The sequence below is a fragment of the Rhinopithecus roxellana genome, chromosome 16 (assembly GCF_007565055.1).
Source record: "Rhinopithecus roxellana isolate Shanxi Qingling chromosome 16, ASM756505v1, whole genome shotgun sequence".
NCBI lineage: Eukaryota > Metazoa > Chordata > Mammalia > Primates > Cercopithecidae > Rhinopithecus > Rhinopithecus roxellana.
The window spans coordinates 747,242-770,867 of record NC_044564.1 but is presented as its reverse complement, the minus strand read 5'-3'; the positions used below and the strand labels follow the sequence as shown (position 1 = coordinate 770,867).

At 46.6% G+C, this 23,626-nt stretch overlaps 1 protein-coding gene across 1 annotated transcript in view; it reads left to right on the top strand.

Moving 5' to 3' along the window:
• Window positions 1-23,626, top strand: part of GABBR2 (gamma-aminobutyric acid type B receptor subunit 2) — a 420,626-nt gene that overhangs the window by 277,696 nt on the left and 119,304 nt on the right. The gene's annotated exons all lie outside the window — the stretch shown is intronic.

The window sequence follows — 23,626 nt, the reverse complement described above, 5'->3', positions numbered from 1 at the left end:
CCTCTAATGCTCTGTTGCTTTTATACCCCTCTTCCACCTTCCCACCCACCTCAGTGGGATTTTTAGAACCAAAGTTTGCACTGTCACGCCAGCCGTGTTTCTACAGAGAGATATATATGGCGATCATCTTCAACTCCTCCCTTCCATCTGCCAAGCCCTGCTGACTCCACCTCCGTGAAATCCCAACCACCACACCTTTTTCTCTGTCCGCTCTGCTGCTCATTCATTCTGGCTCTCATTCTCACACTCACCAGATTAGCCTTCCTAAATAATCTCTGGCCACGGTACTCCTTATTAAAAACCTTCCTTGAGCCTGGTGTAGTGACTCACACCTGTAATCCTAGCACTTTGGGAGGCCAAGGCAGTGGATCACTTTGAGGTCAGGAGTTCAAGACTAGCCTGGCCAGCATGGTGAAACTCTGTCTCTACTAAAAACACAACAATTAGCCGGGTGTGGTAGCACACACCTGTAGTCCCAGCTACTTGGGAGGCTGAGGCACGAGAATCACTTGAACCCAGGAGGCAGAGGTTACAGTGAGCCGAGATCACACCACTACACTCCAGCCTGGGCAGCAGAGCGAGACTTCATCTCAAAAAATAGTGATAATAAAATAAAAATAGTGATAATAAAATACAAAATTAGCTGGCCTTGTTGCAGGTGCCTGTAACCTGTAATCCCAGCTACTTGGGCGGCTGAGGCAGGAGAATCGCTTGAACCTGGGAGGTGTAGGTTGCAGTGAGATGAGATCACACCACTGCATTCCAGCCTGGGTGACAGAGTGAGACTCTATATCAAAAAAAAAAAGCAAAAACAAAACTTTCCATGGCTCCCTATCCCCACTGCCTGTAGGATACAGCCTGGCATTTCTCTGAATTCTGCTCTTGATCCAGAAGGCATACTAGCTACTCTCCCACATATGCATCAGAATTTCCAAACTTAATAACTGTGCTTATGTGGGGGTTTTTTCTATCACCTTTTCCATCATTTATTTATTCAACAAATAATTTGTGAGAACTTACTATGTGCCAAGTACTGTCCTGGGAGCTAGGAATACAGTTGTGAACAAAACCAAAATGAATCCCTTTCTTCAGAGAGTTTACAATCTAGTACCAGGAGGCAAACAATCAGTCCTTGCTATATTAAATGAGAAAATTATACAGTTTGTTAGAAGACAATAGTTGCTATTCCAAAAGAAAGAAAGAAATGTGTAGGAGGACGAGGAGGATCGGAAATGCTACCAGTGGACGGCGAGAAGAGAGAAGTTTTAAACAGGCTGGCCAGGGAAGGCCTCATTGGGAAGGCAACGCTTGAGAAAAGCGTTGAAGGAGGTGAGGGAATGAGTTGTGCAAGCGAGTAGGTAAGAGTGAGCCAAGCAGATAAGCAGCCAGCCCAAAGTCCTAAGGTGAGAGTAGCTGGAGTTCTGGAGTTGGAGGCTTCCACTTCCCACTTCCAGCCAAGATAGAGGAGTAATAGGGACCAGATTTACCCTCGTGCCGTAAACAAGTTAAAAAAAAAAAAAAAAAAAAGTACAAATGCTATGTGAAATGACAGTTTTCAGACATGTGCTACAAGCAGCAGAGGACAGTGACCCCTGAGAGGAGGAGCACAAAGGAAGTGAATCTTACGATCGCCCAGATGACCATCTGGTGGGTTTCCAGCACAGGAAGGGGGAACCCAAACAGAGCCTGGCAGTCTTGCTGAGTTGCAGAGACAGAGCTGAGAATTCAGAGATGAAGGAGGCAGAAGTTTGCAGGCAGAGTACTGGAGAAGAGAGAGCTCCATGGAGAGGGAGGACTATGCAGGTCTTCAGAGGGGTCTGCTCCCACCCTCAGCTGAGTACTTCCTGGCACATGTGCGGAGGAAAGCACTTGAGACAAGGGAAAGAACCAGCAGAAAGGAACAGACAGGCAGAAGGATCCTCGGAGCTCAGGCAGGACCGGGAATAGTTCATGTTCCCACCAGCTTGGGTGGGAAAAAATTTAATAAATCACAGGGAGAATACTCAGAAGGGGGTCATCCCAGGAGTGGGGTGAAATGAACCCTAGACTAAAGACAGCTCTGGTCCCACCTAAGAAAGCTTAAAGGCAAGACCCAAAGGGGTCAGGAACTTAAATATGTCCCAGACAAAATTTAAGCATATTTCAAGGAATTTTTTTTTTTTTTTTTTTTTGAGACAGAGTCTCGCTTTGTCACCAGGCTGGAGTGCAGTGGGGTGATCTTGGCTCACTGCAATCTCCACTTCCCAGGTTCAAGTGATTCCCCTGCCTCAGAATCCCAAGTAGCTGGGACCACAGCTGTGCATCACCACACCTGGCTAATTTTTTTTTTTTTTTTTAATTTTAGTAGAGATGGGGTTTCGCCATGTTGGCCAGGATGGTCTCAATCTCCTGACCTCATGATCCTCCCGCCTCGTCCTCCCAAAGTGCTGGGTGTACAGGCCTGAGCCACCACACCCAGCCTCAAGGAGTGTTTTTAAAAGCTAACACCCAAAGAAGGGTCTGACATCAGTGAAAAATTACCAGGCAGGCAAAGAAGTTGGAGTGTGTGGGCATGACAAGGAAGCCAGTGTGGCTGGAATGGTATCAGCAAGGGGGAGGGAAGTTGGAGACAATGTCAGAGAAATCTAGACTGCATCATCCCAGTAAGCCACTTAAAAGGACTGTGGCCAACTCAGGAGTCAAGAGAAGACATCTGTTTTCTTGTCTCCCCTTCCAGACTGCAAAGCTCCCCTGCTTTGTTCTGAAGTCCCTGGGAAGACACTGAGTGAGTGGCTTGTCCTCGACAAGCTTTCGTCCTGTCTTCCTGTAATCCACTGCTTGCAAGATGTGTGACCTTGGAAAATCTTTCTAACCACCATGCCTTGTTTGCTTGTTTGACTAAAATTAGTAATTGTGTATCACCTACTTCTGAAGAGAGTTTGAAGCAGTTTTCAATAAAAGGCATGTATACAGCAAGGCCACTGACATAGAAGTCAGAAATCTAAAACCATAATATGTGATGACAAAAATATAGACCAAAATCCGGCTGGGCACGGTGGCTCACGCCTGTAATCCTAGCACTTTGGGAGGCTGAGGTGGGCGGATCACTTGAGGTCAGGAGTCTAAGACCACCAGCCTGGCCAACATGGCGAAACCCTGTCCTCTACTAAAAATACAACAATTGGCCGGGCATAGTGGTGCGCGCCTGTAATCCCAGCTACTCAAGAGGCTGATGCAGGAGAATCACTTGAACTTGGGAGGTGGAAGTTGCAGTGAGCTGAGATTGCGCCACTGCACTCCAGCCTGGGCAGCAGAGCAACGCTTTGTCTCAAACACACACACACACACACGCACACCCCAAAAACCTAGGTGAGTTTTTAACTTAATCATGAAATAAAATGAACTGGTCGCCATGTAACAAAGGGAAATGAACCTCAATCTCTTCATCTGTAAAATGGAATCGATGGTCTTGGCCAACCTACCCAGAAAGCTGCCTCAAGGATCACCAAAGATGTGGATGAGAACGGATCATTCAGGACTCTTCCGGTGCAAGTAATAGGAAACTGTGCTTCAGCAAAGATAACAGTAAAGTCTAGGATGAGGTTTCTCCAGCCTTCCATCTCTGGGTCTGCTTTCTCCTGGGCCAGGTCCATTCTCGGCCTCTGCACAGTCGCTTCTCCTTTCCATCATGTCAACACCAAGTCCAGCAAAAAAGGGAACCCATTTTCCTAATAGCACCAGCAAAATCCCTGCTAGTTTTGATTGGCTGGCTGACTTGGGTCATGTGCCCATTTCTGAACCAATCACATAGCTAGAATAGTCTGTATTGATTGGCTTAGTCCCAGTCATGTGATCCATCCCTGCGTAGAGCCAGCTTCACAGAACTTCAAGGCTGAGCATGGGGCCAAGTGAGTCTCTGTGTTGTCTCTCTCCTTTTCTTCTTCCATACATGCATTCTCTGCCCGGCTCTGGTGCTCTAGGAGGCTGGTCCCATGGATGACGTCCTCTGTCTTCTGGTTTCTGGTTCAATACAGGCAAGAGATTGGAGTCCAAGAGGAAGGAGATAGATCAGGTTCAGCCTTTGCCTTCCTCCCTGCTTTGGGGCTGCATCTCCTGAAATAGCTTTGCCCCTCCATGGCTGTGGCTTCTCCTCCTTGTCTCCCACTTTGATGAATCTCCAGTGACACTATTTCCTCCTTCCACTCTGAGGTATGGTAGCAGCTCCTGCCATTGCTGGTCAGTGGACACATCACCTTCCCTTGTCTGCTCCCTCAATTTGCCCCCTACTCTGTGAGTAGTTCTTAAGAAAGTCTCTTCTTTTGAGCCATCCAGGATGAATTGTTTCCTCCTGTGGCCCTGTATTAGTTATCTGTTATATTGTAACAAATGATCCCAAAGTGTAGTGGCTTTAAGCAACAATACATATTTATTATCTCACATAGTTTCTGTGGGTTAGGAATTCAGGAGTGACTTAGCTGTAAGGTTCTGGCTTGGGGTCTCTCGGATAATGCAGGCAAGATGTCAGTGGGGATTGCAGTCATTCTAAGGCTCACGAGTGCTGGGAGGTTTGCTTCCAAGATGTCTCCCACAAATGGCTGGCAAGTGGATGCTGGCTATCAGCAGGACTCAGTTCCTCAGGACCTCTCCACAGGGCTGCTTGAGTGTCCCCATGATACGGTGGCTGGCTTTCACCAGCATGAGTAATCTAAAAGAAAACAACTCAGGCTGCAGCATCTTTTTATGACCTGCTCTTGGAAAGCACACACTGCCATTTCTCTAGAAATATCCTACAAGTCACACGGGCCAGCCCTATTCAATTTGGGAGGGGATGATAGAATTTGGTAGTGACTGCCAGGAGGCAAGAGTCATTTGGGGCCACCTTAGGGTGTGGTTATCACAGACCCTGGCTGACATAGTCTCTCAATTAAAACCATCCAAAGGGGGATGGGTTGCTGAGCAAGAAAAATAAATGTGCACTCTGAAGTGCATTGGCAGCTATAAACCAGGTACAAGTCCTATAAATATAAGAAACTGTGACTCTTGAATTCTCTAGCAGTTCCCATAAGTTGACCAGAGGTCTTAGAAGAGCCATAGTTAATGGCAATGAGGATGCCCCCAAGCCCAGGCCAGAGGTGGGAGGGGAAAGGAGAGAACCCAAGTGGTTCACTGATTCATCTTCCCCAGCTTCTCCTGACCTCACTCCAGCCCTACAAACAGCCTAAGACACTCTGCTGTTTGTTCATAGTCTGCTCCTGACATGTTACAGCCTTCATTCTGGTTTCTGCCACTAGAAGAACCTCCTGACCCTCCTCAGGCAAACACCGGGGCCATCGATGCAGCAGCCCTGCCTTCTATTTCTCTTTCCTATTTTGCTAACACTTGTCTCTTTTGTTTGTTTTTGAGACAGATTCTTGTTCTGTCACCCAGGCTGGAGTGCAGTGGCACAATCTCTGCTCACTGCAACCTCCGCCTTCCAGGCTCAAGCAATTCTCATGCCTCAGCCTCCCAAGTAGCTGGGATTACAGACATAGATTACCATACCCAGCTAACTTTTTGTGTTTTTAGTAGAGACGGAGTTTCATGATGTTAACCAGGCCGGTCTTGAACTCCTGGTCTCAAGTTGAACTGCCCACCTTGGCCTTCCTCCCAAAGTGCTGGGATTATAGCATGAGCTACCACACCTGGCCTGCTAACACCTGTCTCTTAATGGAAGATTTTTGGGCTTAATCCATGAAACCAATAGTCCCCCAACTCCCTTGTGGAGCCATCTGGGTTTCTAGTTGGGGAGTTGAGCCAAAAGGGAGAATGGATGCTCAATCAGGCATGCCAGGGACACCTGCCTGCCAATCCAGCCCGCTGTTTCCAAGGTTGGGAGCACAACTGGTGACTCATCAAACTCAGAGCTGAGCACTGCGAGATCCAGGAGAGCCTGGGAGACTGTCCTAGCCAGTACTCCTTGCACTCGCTCTACCACACACGTGTGCATACACACACTGGCAGATGCAGGCTCACACACACCATTTTGCAAATGGAGAAACCTAGACACAGAGCCAGCATGCCATCTTGGGATTGCTATTTCAGTACCCTTTCCACCACTCTGTGCTGTAAGTCCTGGATAGGTTATGTGTCACACTGTGCAGACTCTGAGTAGGCAAAGCTGCATGATGTTCTCTTTGCCTAAGCATGACCTATAAAGGGGATGGATGCCCTGGCTCAAACCTTGGCAGGAGGCCCCTGCAGCTGATAGAGTGTCCATACTTCTTAGCCTGGGATTCAAGGCCTGCCTCCCCACCCCTCATGTGCCAGCCTTCTGAGCTCCTCACAGCCCTATGTACGTCCTCTCCGTTTCTTCATTCATTTGTCCATCCATTCACCTACAACTGTCTGTGGATCACCTATTACATGCTAGGTGCATTTTTAGCATTGGAGTGCAATTGTGAAAAAGCAGACAACCTCATCCTCCAGTGCTGCCTCCTACATGAAGCATTCCCAGACCTGCCCTGAATGAGTAAGCTAACCCAGAGGAGGCCTTCAGCCTACCCAGGGTAGAACTACTACTGTGCTCCTCCCCTGCTGGGGTTGAAGGGGAAGTAACTGGCTTCAGAGTTCCGCAGACCTGAGCTCAGATTCCAGCTCTGCCACTCACAGTCATAGCTGTGACCTTGTGACTCAGTGACTCACCTGTCTGAGCCTCATTTTTGTCAACCAGGAAATGGGAAGGTGGTAATATCCACCAGGCCTGTGGCCCACCTGGTTTGCCCAGGTTTGGAGCCTTTGAACACCAGAGGCGACTGATTAGATACTTGACCTTGCAGTAGGACCAGAGTCATGGAATGCCTGTTTGCTCTGCCTGTTATACCTAGAGCCCAGCACAGTGCCTGGCCCAGAGGAGACTGATCCCAAAAATGTGATGAAAGAATGAGAACACAAATGACTGATTGAATGAACAAACACATGTGTACCAAGCATTGGTACGCTGGTTGATTTCCCCTGCCCTTAAGGTAAAGTCTAAGTTCGATCTTACTTTGTTTAACCTCCTTCAGGTGCAGAGAATTGAGTTACTTTCAGTCATCAGTTCATGACAATTAACATCACTGCTTCAGGGAAGGCTTGGCTCTGTTACATTCATTCGTTCATTCCTTTTCATCCCCATTTCTCACTGCCATTCCCTATGTCTGTCTAATTGTACCTTTTTTGGTGTATGGTTTTGCAAAATGTACATTGTTATTTTTATTTGTGTAAATATATTATGTATATAATATATATCCTCTTTTTTCCTCCTTTCATTAAGCAGTGTGCTTTTAATATCCATTCTTCCATTACATGTAATCTGCTGGTTATGATTCTCTCTAGATCACCTCCATCACACACAGACACACACACACACACACACAGCTGCATTGAGCAGCCTTCTAAATGTCCCCTTAATGAGAATTTCTTAGGCTGTATCCCAGGAGTAGAATTCTGGGTCAAAGAGTATGTAGATGTTTAATTTGACTAAGTAGTGCCAGATGCTGTCCTGAATGCCTGCTCCTGTGACATCCCACCAGAAGTGCCTGAGGCCCCTATGTCTCTATCTTCACCAATACGTAGAATAGTCTCTATTTCTAAGTATTGCCATGTATTAGGTACAAAGCAACATCACTTTAATTTTCTCTAATTTCTAATGACATTGAGCATCTTTTCATGTACCTACTGTCTTCTGGTTTTTCTCTTCTGTAAATTGCTTGTTCAGATGCTTCACCCATTTTTCTGATGGGGTTGCTGTCTTTATATTGTTGATTTTCAGGCGCTCCTTGGATAATCTGGGTGTTAAGACCACGTTGATTTTAGACCTTACAAAAATCTTCTTTCATTCTATTGTCTGTTTGTCCAGGATGTCCTTTTTCTAGGAAATGCTCAATTTTGATATAATCAAATTAATCAATTGTTGGGCTAACGGTTTGTGCTTTGAAAGTTTTGTTTGAGAAGTTCTGCCTCTGGGTTTCGAAGATATTCCCCTACATTTTCTCCTACTAACTTTACCTTTCTCATTTAAACCTTTATTTGGTCACGAATCTGCTCTTGTTTATGGAGTTTGGTAGGCATAAGTTTAGCTTTCCTTTATATAGTCAACCAGTTTTCCAACTGTCATCTGTTAAACAGTTAAACAGTCTTTTGATTTATGGTACCACGTTTTTGGAAATTAAATTTCCTTCCAAAAATGGGCTTATCTATTAACCCTTTATTCCAGAGGTTTCCAAACCTTTTCACTTTAAAGCACCCTTAGTGTCTCAGTAATTTTTTTCACAGCATTTTTTCACACAATATTTTTTTCTCTAAACCAAAAGAAATACTACAAGTTTCTAAGTGGTTAGATCCAAACAACTAAATAAATATTTAAATCTTAACAACTTAGTAGCCATTTGAAAAAGTAATGCACAGAAATTGAAACAGAAAATAAAGTTGTAATTTTATTCCTGAATGACTACAATTCTTTACTAATGGAACAGGGAGCTGGACAGCTTCTGAAGCCTTGGAATAAGATTGCACATTGTTTCCTGTTCCTTGTCGATTTTTACACATACTTGCTTTTCATCACAGCAACCACTGAAAACCCAGTTTCACAAAGATGTGATGTCATCAGAATGATGTGGCACAATCTAATGTTGAGACTGTGAATTACTTCAAGCTAGTAGTTCACATGGTGTGTGATCAGTGTTAAATATCACTGTTTCCCTCGGAAATTTAAAATATGCCACAACACCCCTGGTGAGTTCACTCAGGTCCCTAGGGCACCTCAGGGCCCAGTTTAGGAACCATGGTTCTGTTCTCTTCTGCTGGCTTGTTTGTTTTTGAACCAAAACCATCTGTTCCTCTTAGTGTGGCTTTCTGGTATGTCTTACTATCTGGCAAAGCAAGAGGTCTTCCCTTTCCATTCTTTGTTGGTGTGACTTTGCTACAGGCCTTTCTTCACCTGCTCCCTGCCTGCCTCCAGAGCTTTATCTCTCTTCTGCCACCCCCCAACCTAGAACTATTTCTGCTTCCTACTCTCTGCCTGCTTTCCCACCTCCAGGCCTTTACATAGGTGATTCCTTCTTCCTGATACACTCTCACCATCCTCAACCTTACCTTTTGCCTGGCGATCACTCCCTAGCGCTTCTGGGCTCACTTTGAGAAACGTCTTTCCAGGAAGCCCTCTGTAAGCCTGGGCTGGATAGATTCCCCACAGCCCAGGCCCTCTGCCAATCAGGGCACTTGTGCCTTTGTGCTGTGGTTATCTATAGGTGTGTCTCTTCCACTAGACTGTGGGCTTCCTGAGGGGAGGGACTAAGTCTTGGGGATTGGTGTATCTCCAGTACCTGGCCTAGTCTGATGCACAGCTAATGCTCAACCAAAAAAAGTGTAAATTCCCGGCCACAGACTCTTTACATGAACCTAGCACTTCACTCTTCTAAAAGCCCTGCATATGCCTTTGCTCCTCCCACCAGCCTGGGAGCAGGGATGAGCGCAGCCACTGGGGCTCCGGCAGGAGAGTCAGTTGAGGCCAGCTGAGGCTGGCATTCCAGTTAGGTGAGGCTCCAGATGGGCTGGGGCTGAGCCAGGCATGGAAGAACCGAGGGGCCCCTCTGTTGGCTGGAGCCCCCCGAGGACTTGCATATCCAGAGGGGCAAGGAGGGCCAGGTAGGGGGAGCGAGTGCATTCCTGCAGAACGCGTGGCCTCCCCTCCTCCAAGACCAGAGTTAAATAACCGTTTTGGCCTTTCCTTTCCCTTCATCACATCACCACCCCCACTGGCCCTATACCAGACCTTCCAAGCCAGAGAGTGTCTCCAAGATTTGGAGAGCCTCCTACCTGAGCCAGCGTCTTATGTACAACCTGAAATCAGCTGCTGGGAGCCTGGAAACATTGTCAGGAGGCTCCATCCCTCAGTTCGGGGATGCCCACAGCTAACCTCAAGACTTCTCCAAATTCCTGGAGGACCCGCGCTCTCATGCTCCTGCCTCTGCTGAATTCACTCGGGAATTGGACCACTGCCTGATCCCTCAGGGGTTCCTCCACTCAGAGCCACATTGATCCGTGAAAGAAATGCAGCCTCCTTCTCTATTTCTACACTCATACACAGCAAGACACAAAAACTGTCGTCTCTGACAAGGCCTTGCGAGGGGATGTCAGTGAAGATTTGGGGGCCAGGCAGAGCAGGGCTGTTTCAGAGAAAGTAATTGGAGCGGCATCAAGATGAACATGAGAAACCCCTGACCTGGGCCCTCCCCAGTCACCCTTGGGTGGTCTCCACCTCCCACTCCTCTTTGCCTAACAGTTTGCACTTTGAAGTTTTGTTTGAGAAGTTCTTCCACTCCTCCCAGGCCCTGTCCTCAGGAGGAAAATGAACTCCAGCCTATTTTCTCAGCAGAGTGGCTGGCCGTCCCCGACAGCCATGGTCTTTCCTACCCAGAAACACGTGGAGGTTCTTTCTTTCCCCCCAGGAGGCACCAAGATTGTCTGCTCTTTAAGAGGAATTCTGGGCCCAGCTTTAGATCATATCAGCTTTATCTCCTTAAACCCTAGGAGACACTGCAACCAGTATGACTGGGGGATCCCAGAGGAGAACCCAGGAGGCCCGCCTCCTAGCAGGACACCCTTTCTGAGTCACCTGTCCCCTGAGTCACCAAATCTTGTCCATTTGTCCTTTCCTATTTCTCTGATCTGCATCTTTTTCTCTTCCTGCCTGAGCCCCCTTGCCTGGTGCCTGTATGGCTGCTGCACCAGCTGCCTAATTTGAGCCCTGCTCCACCGCCCGCCCGGGCCAATCTGCAGCCCACCCTGGCTTAAAGCGAAGATTCCAACAGATTGCAAATTGCATCTCTCAGACTTTCAGGTCAGCTGGTCAGCAATTTGGTTTTCCTGGTGGAGACTAATCTATTTAACAAAAATAGAACCTACAGTAAAGCAAAAATCAAATACTTCTAATCGTAGGGATGCTTGCATCTGCGGATGACCAGAAAAGAAGGAACCATGGATGGGGGTGGTGAGGAGCCTGGGCAGAAGCTTGATGTTGCATGGTTCTGTAGCTACAAACCTCCTTTGGCTCAGCCATCCACCCAGGAACCTGGGCAAAGATGCCAGTCACTGCTCTGGTCAGTTCTCCTCTACCAGCTGTGTAGGCACCACCCTCCATCTGTCTGCCAAAACCAGAAAGCTGGGAGCCATTCTTCCCTGCATTCACTCCTCACTTCCGGCCTGTTGATTCCACGTCCACTTCCTTCCCATTTATATGTATACATATTTTGTTGTGGTTGTTCTGTTTTTTGGGTTTTTGGGTTTTTTGTTTGTTTTGAGACAGGGTCTCACTCTGTCATCCAGGATGGAGTACAGTGGCACAATCATGGCTCTCTGCAGTCCTGACCCCCTAGGCTTAAACAACCCTCCCACCTCAGCCCCCTGAGCAGCTGAGACTAGAGGAGTGTGCCACCGCGCTTGGTTAATTTTTTATTTTTTCAGGGATGGGGTCTCATTATGTTGCCTAGCTTGGTCTTGAACTCCAGGCTCAAGTGATCTCCCACCTCGGCCTCCCAAAATGCTGGGATTACAGGCATGAACCACCATACCCAGCCTCCCTCCCACCTCATGCATCATCTCCTTTGCTCCATCTACATCATCCTCCTCTCCCATGGATTCCACAGCTTCTCACTGGCTGCCTTGCTTCCAGTCCTTCCTTCATGCCCATCCATTTTCACAAAAGGGAAAGAGCTCATTGGACCTGCTACCTCCCAGCTGACACCCCTTTTGTGGCCCCTCATTTGGGGCATAAGGTCCAAAGCCCTGCCTGATGCAGCTCCTGCATTCCCTGCCTCCCACCAGCTGCCCTACCGTGCACACCACCCACAGCAATGTCACTTTCTAGTCCTCCAAAGAGCCATACTGTCTCTCGCCTCTAGGCTTTGCATATGCACTGTTCCCTCTGCCTAGAACATTTCCTCTCCCATCCTCTTTGCCTGCGCAATGTGGTCATTCTTCTCTGCACCCCTAAGTCACCCCCTCAAAGAGAGGTGCCCTTCCTCTGTGCTCCCAGCCCTCTGTACCCATTCTCTCCTAGCAACTCACATTACCTTCTAATAGTCTTACCAAAAAAAAAAAAAAATTCTGTCATCTCTGTTAGACTGGGAGCTTCTAGAAGACAATGGTTTTGGCTTAGTCACTGTAACACTGCAGGGTCTAGCATGCTGTGTCCCAGAGCAGGCACTCAAACATAGTATGTGGCCTGTTGCCCCCTCATTTTATCAGTGAGGAAACTGAGGCCCGGAGAGGGGAAGGAACACAATTATGAACACACATGGAGTTGGGGACAGAACTGGGACTAGAACCCTGAACTACCCACTATAAGCCCCAAGCCCTTTCTGGTTTAATTGTAAAGAAATAGTCTTAGCCAACATCATTCGGCCCATGGAATGCAGGTCCCCAGGGCCCAGCAGCCTGCAGGACGTCTTGGTCTCCCAACCTGTGATCACCTTCAGGCCTCTGTGACAAGCAATTCCTCCACGTTGGGCCACTCTGCATGTCTCTCAGTCCTCTTACCCCGGGGAGCTAACTGAGCAAATGCTCTTGGCCGGTGTCCCTTCTCTCTCCTTCGTGGATCTTCCTGAGAGATCCTGCTCCATGGCCCACCAACACTGGGGAACCCAGTCCGTTCAACTCAATTCAGCTGAATGCAACTTAACACATAGTCCTGCATCCTGCTTCTTCCCAGCCCTTGAAGAGTAAAGAGCACTTTCCTGCCCTCGGAAGCTTCATCCAGCAGGAGGCAATTACCATATATTCAGTTCAGGGTGTGGAAGAAGGAGCAGGGAGCATTGCCAGTGCCCAAGAGGACATGAACAGGGGAGGCCACTTTAATTGGGACCTGACATAGGAGGCTTGTGCCTGGAGGACCAAGTCCTAAGACCACGTGGTAGATGGAGGGGAGGAGTCCAGTCTGAAAAACAGAAGCCACACTAGGCATTTCAAACAAACAGAGGGGATTTAATACAAGGAATTGTTTAATAGGTGATGGGAGGAGGAAGGAATACAGAAGGAGCACTGAGGCAGTCAAGGGATACCAGCTGCAGAAAGAAACTGCCCCTAGGGCTAGGAAAATGAAAGGACAGAGATGAGCTTTTCAGAACCCAGGAGCTCAGAGAAGCCCTGCACAGCTAGTATTCTGTTGTCTGAAGAGGGGCATGTCTGCCTGATGTCTGATGGCCCCTCAAAGGGGCATAGCAGGGCTGGTGCTGAAAGTACAGAAAGAAGCTGGAGGCAGGACCCTGCCTGACAGAATAGGAGAGCAGGGACTCCCATCGTCCCCTTCCACTCTACCTCAGAGCCTCCTGTTGGTGGAAGCTAATAGGACGGAGTCTGGGAGATGTGGCTTGTGGAGCCCCGGCCCCAGCATCACAGAGCAGGATAGAGAAGGCAGGTTTGGGAGCTGAGAGACAGTAGGTAAATATTCGGCACAAACCCCTTGTCTCCAGCTAGTCCCATTCTGATTTGTAGCCTCCTCGCCTGTTTCAGGGAAGAGATTCTCACCCAGTTGTGCAGGTAAAAACGGTATTTTGCATTCACAATCTTAATTTGGAAGCCAGATGGACTGGCTTGGTTACAGGTGTGCTGGAGCCAGCTCCTGCAGGCTCTAGAGAGAGCTGAGAGCCAGTTGTTAAATTATCAGGAATTTGTGAGCCAGCTGTTAAATCATTGATAGCTTGAAATCCACCGTGGTGGGTGTATTTACACCAAGGAAATTGGCAAACACTACAAATCAGAGCTCTTTTTTTTTCCCCCAAAGAGCCAGCTGTTAAACATTTACCAACACATCCCTGACTACCTATCTTTCCTCCTCCTCTGCCTACTCCTGCTATACCCATGCACCATCCCCCTAGCCCAAGGTCACATGGTACTTACTCCAGTCCCCTGCTGAGAGCTCTTTTTCTGATCAATGACTCCTTCTTGCAAAGAGGAGGGAGGATGGCCTGTTGTTAGAAGCATGAGCTTGAAGTTGACACAACTGAGGCGAGTCCCAGTCCTTTTGCCTACTCATTATGTGACCCTAGGCAAAATCCTGACCTCTCAGGCTCTCAGTTTCCAGTTTCCTCATCTGTAAAATGGAAATAATCATACATACCTCATTCCATTGAGGGTGTTGTTGAAAATCTATTAATAAAGGAGAACCCCAGGGGGAAAAAATTCTTAATATACACAAATGTTTCAGCAAAGCTAAAGGTAGCTTGCACAATATCATCTCTGCACGTTTTGTAGAGGGAAGCCTGAGCACAGAGATGAAAAGGCATTTGCCCCAGCTTCCCTTCCCAGAAAATGGCCAAGTTCAGCCTGAATCTGTCTTCTGACTCCTTGTTCATTGCTCTGTTTGTTATTCGACTTTGAGGGGGAAGCAGGCTTATGTTTACACAGATAAAACAGTAAATAAATTAATCAGTAAAATTATTAGTAAAATAGTAAAAAAATCAATCTATTTCAAGAGGGAGTATTAATTTATTGCTGATGATGTTGCTATTTTTGCCTGTAAAATGTGCCTCCTTGTAACATCTTTTTAAAAAAGTTTTTAATAAAGCTTTCTTGTTATTAAAATAATACCCATTTATTATAGAATATAGGTTAAGTATTAAAAAGCAAAACGAAAAAGCCATAATCACACTCCCCGGGACCAACCAGTGTTAACATTTTTACTTTGTGGGGGTAATTTTTACATAATTGTGAGTATATTGTATATACAATTTGTATCCTTTTTTTTTTTTTTTCACTTTTTAAATTCATTGTTGTATTGGTTAGGATAAATAGCACTAGCTGCCGTAACCAAGTTATCTGAGAATCTTGGTGGACTAACACAGTAAAATTTTATTTATCTCTTATACAAAGTCCAAAGTGGGTCCTTCTGGTCATTAGACAGCCTTTCCACATAATCATTCGTGGGCCCAGGCCCCTCTGTCTCACATCCCCACTGTTCCTTAGGCCTCAGGGTTCTCTGATAGATCCTATCAATCTGGTTCACAGTGGGGGAAACGGGGAAGCGTGAAGGATCAGGATCTTGTGAGAGGTTTTCATGGGCCAGGCCTGGAGTACCATGTCACTCCCACCTACATTCCATTGGTAGGACTTGTCACATGGCCGTACCCAACCATCAGGAAGTCTGGAAAACCTAGTCTGGCCATGTGCCTAGGAGGAAAAGGAAATGAATTTGTTGAACAGCTAGCCAGTGACTGGCACAATTGCAATATCACTCGTTCCAACCTTTGATAACTTTTGTAATATAATGCTTAAGTCTATAGGACTTGGATCAAATCACCCCCTCATTAAAACCCTTCAGTGGCTCCTCTTGCATTCAAAATGAAGCTCAGCATCCTTGGCATGGCTGGTAAGGTTCCGCATGGCCTTGCACCCATCCATCTTGCCAATCACATTTCTTGCTCAGCTCCTCTTCAATGACCACTTACAGCTTTATCGGCACTGTTTCAGGTCCTCGGATTTCCCAATCTCTTTCCTGCCTCAGGACCTTCGCACTTGCAATTTCCTCTTTCCAGGATGTTCTCCCCTTTGCTCTTGGCTCAGCTAGCTCCTTCAGGTTTCAGTGCAAATGCCATCTTCCCAGAAAGGCCCTCCTTGGTCCCCAGTCTAAATTAGGGTCCTCCTGTAGTTTTCTCTCTTGGCGCCCTGTTCTTTTCCTTTAATGTCACTGATCACAGATTGTAATTCTCCATTTATCCGTGTGTTTATTGCTTAATGTCTCTGTCTTCCACCAGACCCTACCCTTCATGCAATCTAGGACCATGTTGATTTTGCTCAGTGTTTGATCTGGCGCCTGTCTGGCACATCATTGGTGCCCAACAGGACTTGCTGATTGAATGCATGTATCCTACTATTTCATCATGTGTCTGTATTAAAATTTACTTCACTTTTCCTATACTTCTTACACATTCATTTATGCCTGATATTTTGTTGTTCTAAATAAGCCTGAGTCTCTTCTTATAATAAGTGGAAGGAAAGAGGGGGAGTTGCTCCACCCTTCCTGGGCCATCCACCCAGCTATCTTCTCTGGGTCCCTGCTTCCCTCCAGTGCACACAGCCCCACTTTAGGCCACCACATGCTTTGTGGAGGGTCACTACTTGTACCCTCTGAGCCATCTGATTATGGTCCCTCAGAAAGATGACCCTGCATCTTTATTGCCCATCCACTGAAGGCTGGCAGTGGGACAGACCCCACCTCCCATTCTGCTCCTTCTCTCAGTTCCCTGCAAACCTGCTGCTCTAGGCGCTATGAGTGCATCAAACATTCCTGAATGCTTTGGTCTAACAAAAGAATTTTTGGTATAAGAAAATATTTTAAATTATGTGCAAAATATGGCCTCTCCTGTAGCTCAAGGGGACATACAGAAAAAGAAAAAAGAATATTTTTTAATCTTTACAGAACACGTGGGTGGATGTACTCAATTATTTGTCTGTCTCTCTCACATCCTGCCATCCCTGTGGAAACAGGGCATCTTCTCCTTCAAGCCTGCATCATGCAGATCTCCACCCTTTTAGCAACACCTCAGAAGCAATTTAACCCCAGTGTTTTCTCAAAGTCTACATTGTTTCTTTGACACCAGTCCTGTCCTCGGGGGAGGGCTGGCAGCAGAACAGTCCACGATGGGCTTGGATCCCCACACAGACATTGATGTGCTGCCCCCTCCAGCAGAATTTACCAAGGTCCCCCATGGTCTTTGTAGGGGCCTAAGGAGAGCTTTTTTCCTTGGTTCTCTGAAGGTTCACTGGAAAATCAACTTCCAATTAGAGAAAAGGCATTCACATTTATTTAATGTATATACATGGGAGCCTTCAGAAGGAAGACCCAGAGATACAGGGGAAATTGTCCATTTTTATGCTTAGGTTCAATAAAGTCTAGACAACCGTGCAGAAACGTGATTGGACGAAAAGGCTATGATCCAATACTGATAGACTGAGTGAGGAAACCAGCAAGGCTGGTCTAGATTCTTCTTGACCTCTCTGAGCACGCATTCCTTCCCTCTGGAAGCACAAGGCTCTCTCTGGAATGGGGGTCTTATGACCTACAGTCAAATAAGGTAAGTCACATAATTTCTTCATAGCCAGTTTTTACACAGAAACTTGGAGGGAATGCTGGAGTAATATTTTTACTTTTTATGGCTAGTTTTGGGGAAAAGGGGTCCTGATTTCTCTGACCCGCTTTGGGGAAGAGGGATTGGAGTTTCTGTGATTGGCCCTAGAGGAGCAAGAGACTGAGAGACAGGAGGCCAGGAGAAGGTCAGAGAAAAACTTTGGCTTCTGAGGAGACTTCTGAGGCCTTCGTTTTGGAGTATTGTTTTCAGAGCCCTAACACCCTTCAACTTCCATTAACGTAAACATTTTCCTGCCAGTGTGATGTGTCAGGATAGATCTTATTTCTCACAGCACAAGTCAAATCCTCAATGAGGATGCATGCTCACACCTCCCAAAGGCAAACTTGACAGCCCAGAGATAAGAATGCAGTCTAGAGTCATATTCAAGAAGAAAACCCTTCCCTAAGTGCACTGTGATCTGCACAGACTGTCCCTCAGTGGGCCCAGGGCTCCAGAATATTAGTCGGCTGAGCCCAGCGAGTCTTCACTCAAAGTAGCTTCAGGCCCCTGCCCAGGTGTTGCCTATAATACTGGCTGAAGCATGAAAGCTACCCTTCTTGCCTCTCTGACCCTACACCAGATCATGTTCCCAGGGAGAGTATCTCTGCCTTCCACTGTGAAATTAAAGAAGGAAAAAAAAGAGGCCCCAACGAAGGGCTTAACCTATAAGACTCATAAACTTGTTGGAGTGAATTTTACTCATGCTTAGTAGTTAAGTATTAAAGATGAACAATGAAAACAGATAATTAGTTTTTCTAAGAGGAGACTGTTAAACCCTACTGGCTTCTGGAATCCTTAGTGTCCATTTTACTCCCCACCAACTTTTCTGGGGATTCTGAACTGACATCAGAAGGGATTTTGCAGCCAGGTGCAGTGGCTCACAACTATAATCCCAGCACTTTGCAGGGGAGCCGAGGTGGGATGATCATTTGAGGCCAGAAGTTTGAGACCTGCTTGGGCAGCATACTGAGACCCCTATCTCAACAACAAATAAATTGTTTTAAAAATTAGCTGGTTGTGGTGACAAGCACCTGTGGTCCCAGCTACTTGGGAGGCTGAGGTGGAAGTATCACTTGAGCCCAGTAGCTGGAGGTTTCATTGAGCTATAATTGTACCACTACTCTCTCGCCTGGGCAACAGAGCAATACCCTGTCTCAAAACAAAAAAAAATGAGATTTTGCTAACTCAAGGCGTTACAATAACAGTTACCCTTTACGATAAGTTACCCCTTGCTGTGCACCATCCCTGGCTATTCTCATTTCATAATCATCTTCTTTAATTCTCAGAAACAACCCTGAGAAATTTGTATTGTTCTTACTATTTTTCAAGTAGAAGAATTGATGCTCAGAAATGCTCAATGAGCATCCAAGCTCACATAGATAGCAATATTTACTCTTGCTGGCAAACGCCAAAACTTAGGTTTTTGTCCATAAGTTACGCTATACATTCTGAAGATTTCGCTGAAGAAGAAAATGCAGCTTTATAGCTCCCAATTAAACCTAAACTATTAGTTTGGATTGACTTTTATGAAACAGACTGCTTTCTTTGACATTAGCAACATCTCTTTCAGGGGAAAAAAATCCTTATAAGTTATCTACTTGGAACTTTCCCTCCGTGATTTTATTTGTATTCCAAATCTGCTCTGTGGTCATTCTTACAAACTCCTTGGAAGTTAGAATCCATTGTCAATCAGCATCCAGTGAAGAAAACACAAACCACTTCAGGCATTTCAGAAGGAGATTTCATACAGGGAACTGGTTACAACTTTGTTGGAAGGGATGGTAGAGGAAAACAGGTAGAGCCCGTTGTTGCAGATACAGTTCTCCGGAAAATTGCCATGCCCCTCAGGCAGGAAGAAGGAAAAGGAAAATGATGTTGCCATTGCCCCTGAAATGCCTGAAGTGGTTTTTGTTTTCTTGACTGAATGCTGATTGATAATGGATCTTACTTCCGAGGAATTTATAAAAATGACCACAGAGCAGATAATAATAATGGAGGGAAAGCCCAGGTACACAGGCCTCCGAGGCTCCTGCTGCTGCTGTTTCTGCTACTTTTGGTGCCCCATCTCTGGCCACTGAGCATGCAGCCAGGGGCCTCCACACCCCGATGGTTCAGGAATCAGAAGCTGCTGGGCCCTACAGACACCTGCAGTCACTCGTAGCTCCCCTTGCTACAACTAGAGCAAAGGAAGGAAAAAAAAGAAAGCTTTTCCCTCATCCATGCTTATGCATTCTTTCCAATCTCCCGTGACCACTTCTCATCAGCACACCCTAAATGGAAACCAGCTGGCAGGGGATTCTGGGAAATATGGTTTCAGGGCTTCCAGTCCCTGCCACACGGAGGAGAGTGTAGTAGAGTGAGTGAACTGTGAGCCACCAGACAATTATCAGCCCCCACCCTGGCCAGAGTTATCAAACTCCCTTGCCTTAGAATTAAACTCATCACATGGACTGGTCTCAAATGAACGTGATGATTCTCAGTTACAACCCTGGAATTGCACAAGACAAAAGCGTAAGGAGAGTCATGACATTTATCTCTACATAAAGACTACATGCGCTGGGAGAAGTGCAACCTTTGTGGGAGGGAAACCAAAAAAAAAAAAAAAAAAAAAAAAAAAAAAAAAATCCCAGCTCTCAAGCTGGGATGTTAGGAACTGAAGCTGGCCTGGCTCGCCTGGCTGAACTACAGCCCATAGTGGCTCTGAGACTGTCTAGTGGCAGCATTGCCGCATCTGTTCCCACCCTGCCCTGTTGCTCAGCTCCTTCAGGTGGCAAGAAAGAGCCAGCCCCAGCGACTTTTGATGACAGGATATCTGAGACTGGGTTACCCCAGAAACAGGCTCTGAGACAAAGATTTGCATACAGGAAGTTTATCAGGAAATGTTTTCCGGAACAGAAGCTGGAAGGGAAGAAGCCAAGTAGTGTTGGGCAGCGGGAGAAGTCAAAATGTGATGCAGTGGCAATCATGAGCTCAGCCAATCCCAGGGGACCTCGGGATCCCACGGTCCTTCACAGCTGTCCTGAATCGAGGCAGCGGGGCTAGATCTATGACCCTTCACACTGACTGCTAGCTGCAGGCTGCCCCCAGGGAGGGGGCATAACCTGAACTAACATAGCTCTGACTGGGTGCAAGGCATCTCAACAGCAGCCAGATGCTAGCAGCTGGGGAGGAGGGCCTCCATCCTGAGCGGGGTATCTGGGCACACCCCTGGCATCCACCACACAGAATAAGAGGAATGGAATGGAAGACAGGCGCTGCTCTGGGCTCAGTGCTCAGTCACATTCACCACGCACTCTGAGCTGGGGAGGGACAGAGTCTGGCCATCACTCTCGCCGAAGTCACCATCCTCTCACACCTGGATTACTGAGCCAGAGCCTCCAGAGTCTCTCCTTCCACGTTTGCCACACTACCATCCATTCTCTACCACCCCACCCTCATGGCTGTTCATTGCACATAGAGTGATGTCCAGACACTTCGTCATGGTCTCCGGGTAGAATGTGACCTGGCCCCTGTCCACCTATGCATCTGCCACCACCCTGCCTCCCTCACTGCGCTCCGGCCATGCTGGCCCTTTCTGTTCCTTGAATATTTCAGTCTCTTCCCCACCTGAGGGTCTTTGCCCTGGATTTTCCCTCTGGCTGGAATATTTCCTTCTTTCCAGATAGGTCTCAGCTCTCATATAACGTCTTGAGCAGAGTCTTCCCTAACTACCCAACTAAAGCAGCTCCGTTAGTAAATTACCTGGGTGTAATGATGTGTGTGCCTGTAATCCCAAGCTGAGGCAGGAGGGTCGCCTGAGCCCAGGAGGTGGTGGCTGCAGTAAGCCGAGATCGCACAACTGCACTCCAGCCTGGGTGACAGAGCGAGACCCTGTCTCAAAAAAATAAAAAATAAAAAAATGACTTCCCTCTCCCATCACCCTTTTGATCTTCCTCATAGCATTCATCACTAACTGAAATTTCTTAAGCATTGGTGGACTTGTTTCTGCTATCCCTCCTAATCAAATAAAAGGCTCTCCAAGGGCAGGCATCAGTCCCTAGAAGGGTATTCAGTAAGCAGTAGGTAAATATTTTTGGAATGTTGTAAATTGACCACCTTTTAATATGGAGGACACCTACTGGGTAGAATTTCTTGAGAACCACCTGACTGGCCTGTGGCCTCCCTCATACCTGGTCTTGTCAAGACTGCCTTGGCTGGTGCAGTAGTCCCCTATCCAGTTGGCGATACTTAGGGTAGCAGGGATGGCTTTGCCAGTGAAACCCAACAGATGCCATGGTAACCCTGATGCAGACCCTCAACATCGCCAGTTACACATCCGTGTCTCCATCAGCACTTGGTCACCCCAGTCACAGAAGCCCTCTACTTTCTCTCATCGGTAGGCAGAACGCACAGTGGCTCATGTTGTTTGGGAAGTCAGTCATTTGGGAGCTGATGATTCTGGGAGGTGAAGACATCGTGGCTGGGGGCCCAGTGGTTTCCACTTTGCCAGTTGAAATCACATGAGGGTTGAAACTCACTTCCCAAGGACTGGAAAGCTCTCTGGTACTTAACATCTTTTGATTTCAGCTCCCTGCTATTAAACATGTTTAAATAAAAATTACCACTGCCATTTGCTGAGCACCTGTCCTGTACCAGGACCTGTGCTTGGTCCATAATTTAGAGATGTTCTGGAACTTGCCTGAGAGAGGACTGAACCCAGTTTGTGAGACACAGACGCTGGCCTACTTCCACTGTACCCCCTGAGAAATTAAGGAGAAATCAAGGAGATGGGAGGAGTTCCTGTTAGTAAAAAAGTTATTTTTAGTAAAATGAAATGTGACAGATCTTACTTCAAAGATTTGTTTTGTTCACAAAGTAAAGGGAGGCTCTTCTCCCCCCCATTCCCGTATCATTCCATGGAAGCTTTGAATACCATTCCATACACTTTGTAATTTCGCTAAGAAAGAGTCTGCAGAATTTGTGCACATTTTAAATCTAGACGCCTGTGGAATTCTTCAAAGCTTGGCAGAAGATTGGTAAATTAGATCTCCATCCTGTCAGACAAAAAAAAACATTCTCTTTGTGGACAATCTTCCCCACTCAGGCAAAGTGGTCCATTTACATAAAAGTAATCCTTTTAGAAGGTGTTTTGTGATTTTCAATTGTCCCTAGAAATAAAATCACAGCTCCTGTCTCACCTCGGCTGAAGTGTTTTCACACTCCAGGGAGTTGCTTACCTTCCCCTGAATATAGAATTCGGTGGGCATTAGTTTCAAACTGATACTACTCACAGCTGTCTTCGGGGTTTCGAAAAGGTGTCCAAGTGGCCTTGGAAGGTGTTTCTCGTTCTGGGATCAGGTTGAGCGATCCCCCTTTATTCTGGAAGCTGCAGGGCTTCAGTCTTTAGGTTTCTGCCTAAGGGAAAATGCTTCCTGGGGTTTTCTCCCAAGACTTCAGTGGGACCCAGAGTATTGTCTGTGCTGTTGCCTGATGACACAAAAGCATAACGGTGAGAGAAAAGCAGGTTACCTTTAAAACCGTTTCTTTTCCTAATTTCACAATAATGGAAAGACAGGAAGAAACTTACTACTGGATCAAGAGCAACATGCTGCAGTGACGTAGCATGGACTTTAAAATTAAACCTGCATTTGAATCCCAGCAGCCTCGCTTAAACAATGACCTTGTGTGAAGTCCATAACCTCTCTCAGTTTCAGTTTCTTGATCTGCAAAATGGGGGTCATCCCCTCATCACTTACGTTTGGCATCAAGATTCAGTGATAGAGTGTGTGTCAATTTCCTCATATGGTTGCAGAATTTTAGATGGGATATACATCGGAAAGAAGAGATGACATTCCATCTCTAAATTCCTGGTTTGTTTAGCCAAGCATTTGGAAGCCAGCAGGGCAGATGCAGAAGATGATGCTATGTTTAGTCCCCAAGGTCCCTAATGAGGGGCGCTCAGCTGCCTGTGACACTAGTCAGGTCTTGCTGGCTCAAGAAGCTTAGTTTTTTGCGGCACCATAGCTCAGTTATAATTGGGACTGACGTCACCATTCAGGAAAAACTTAGAAAAACATTCTCTGTTCGTAATAAGAAATACCAGCAGACCTCTAGCACCCTTCTGGTCCTCAAGCCAAACAGACTCAGCAACACCCCACATCTTTATGGGTGGGGCACAGGGAGCAGAGTCAGGGCCGGGCCCCACCTTTGCTGTCATCTTTCCAGCACCCCAGAAGACTCCATCCCCATGAGAGCATAGGACACGTGAGTGTTTAATAAATAGTCATGGTGATCATGATGATGCTTATCTTGGCTTCAATTCACATGTGTGAGTTCCATTAATGATTTTGTGCTCCTCAAATTAACCAGATAAAGTCACAACCAATTTAAAAACAATCAGTTTGATTTTCATCTGTGGTCCAGCGGGAATCTGTTTTTCCTCCAGTATTAATAATCGCATTGTACAGTTAATGAATTGCTGTGAGATCAGTGGCGTTCGGGCTAATGTGGCATTTCTCTTTTATTCT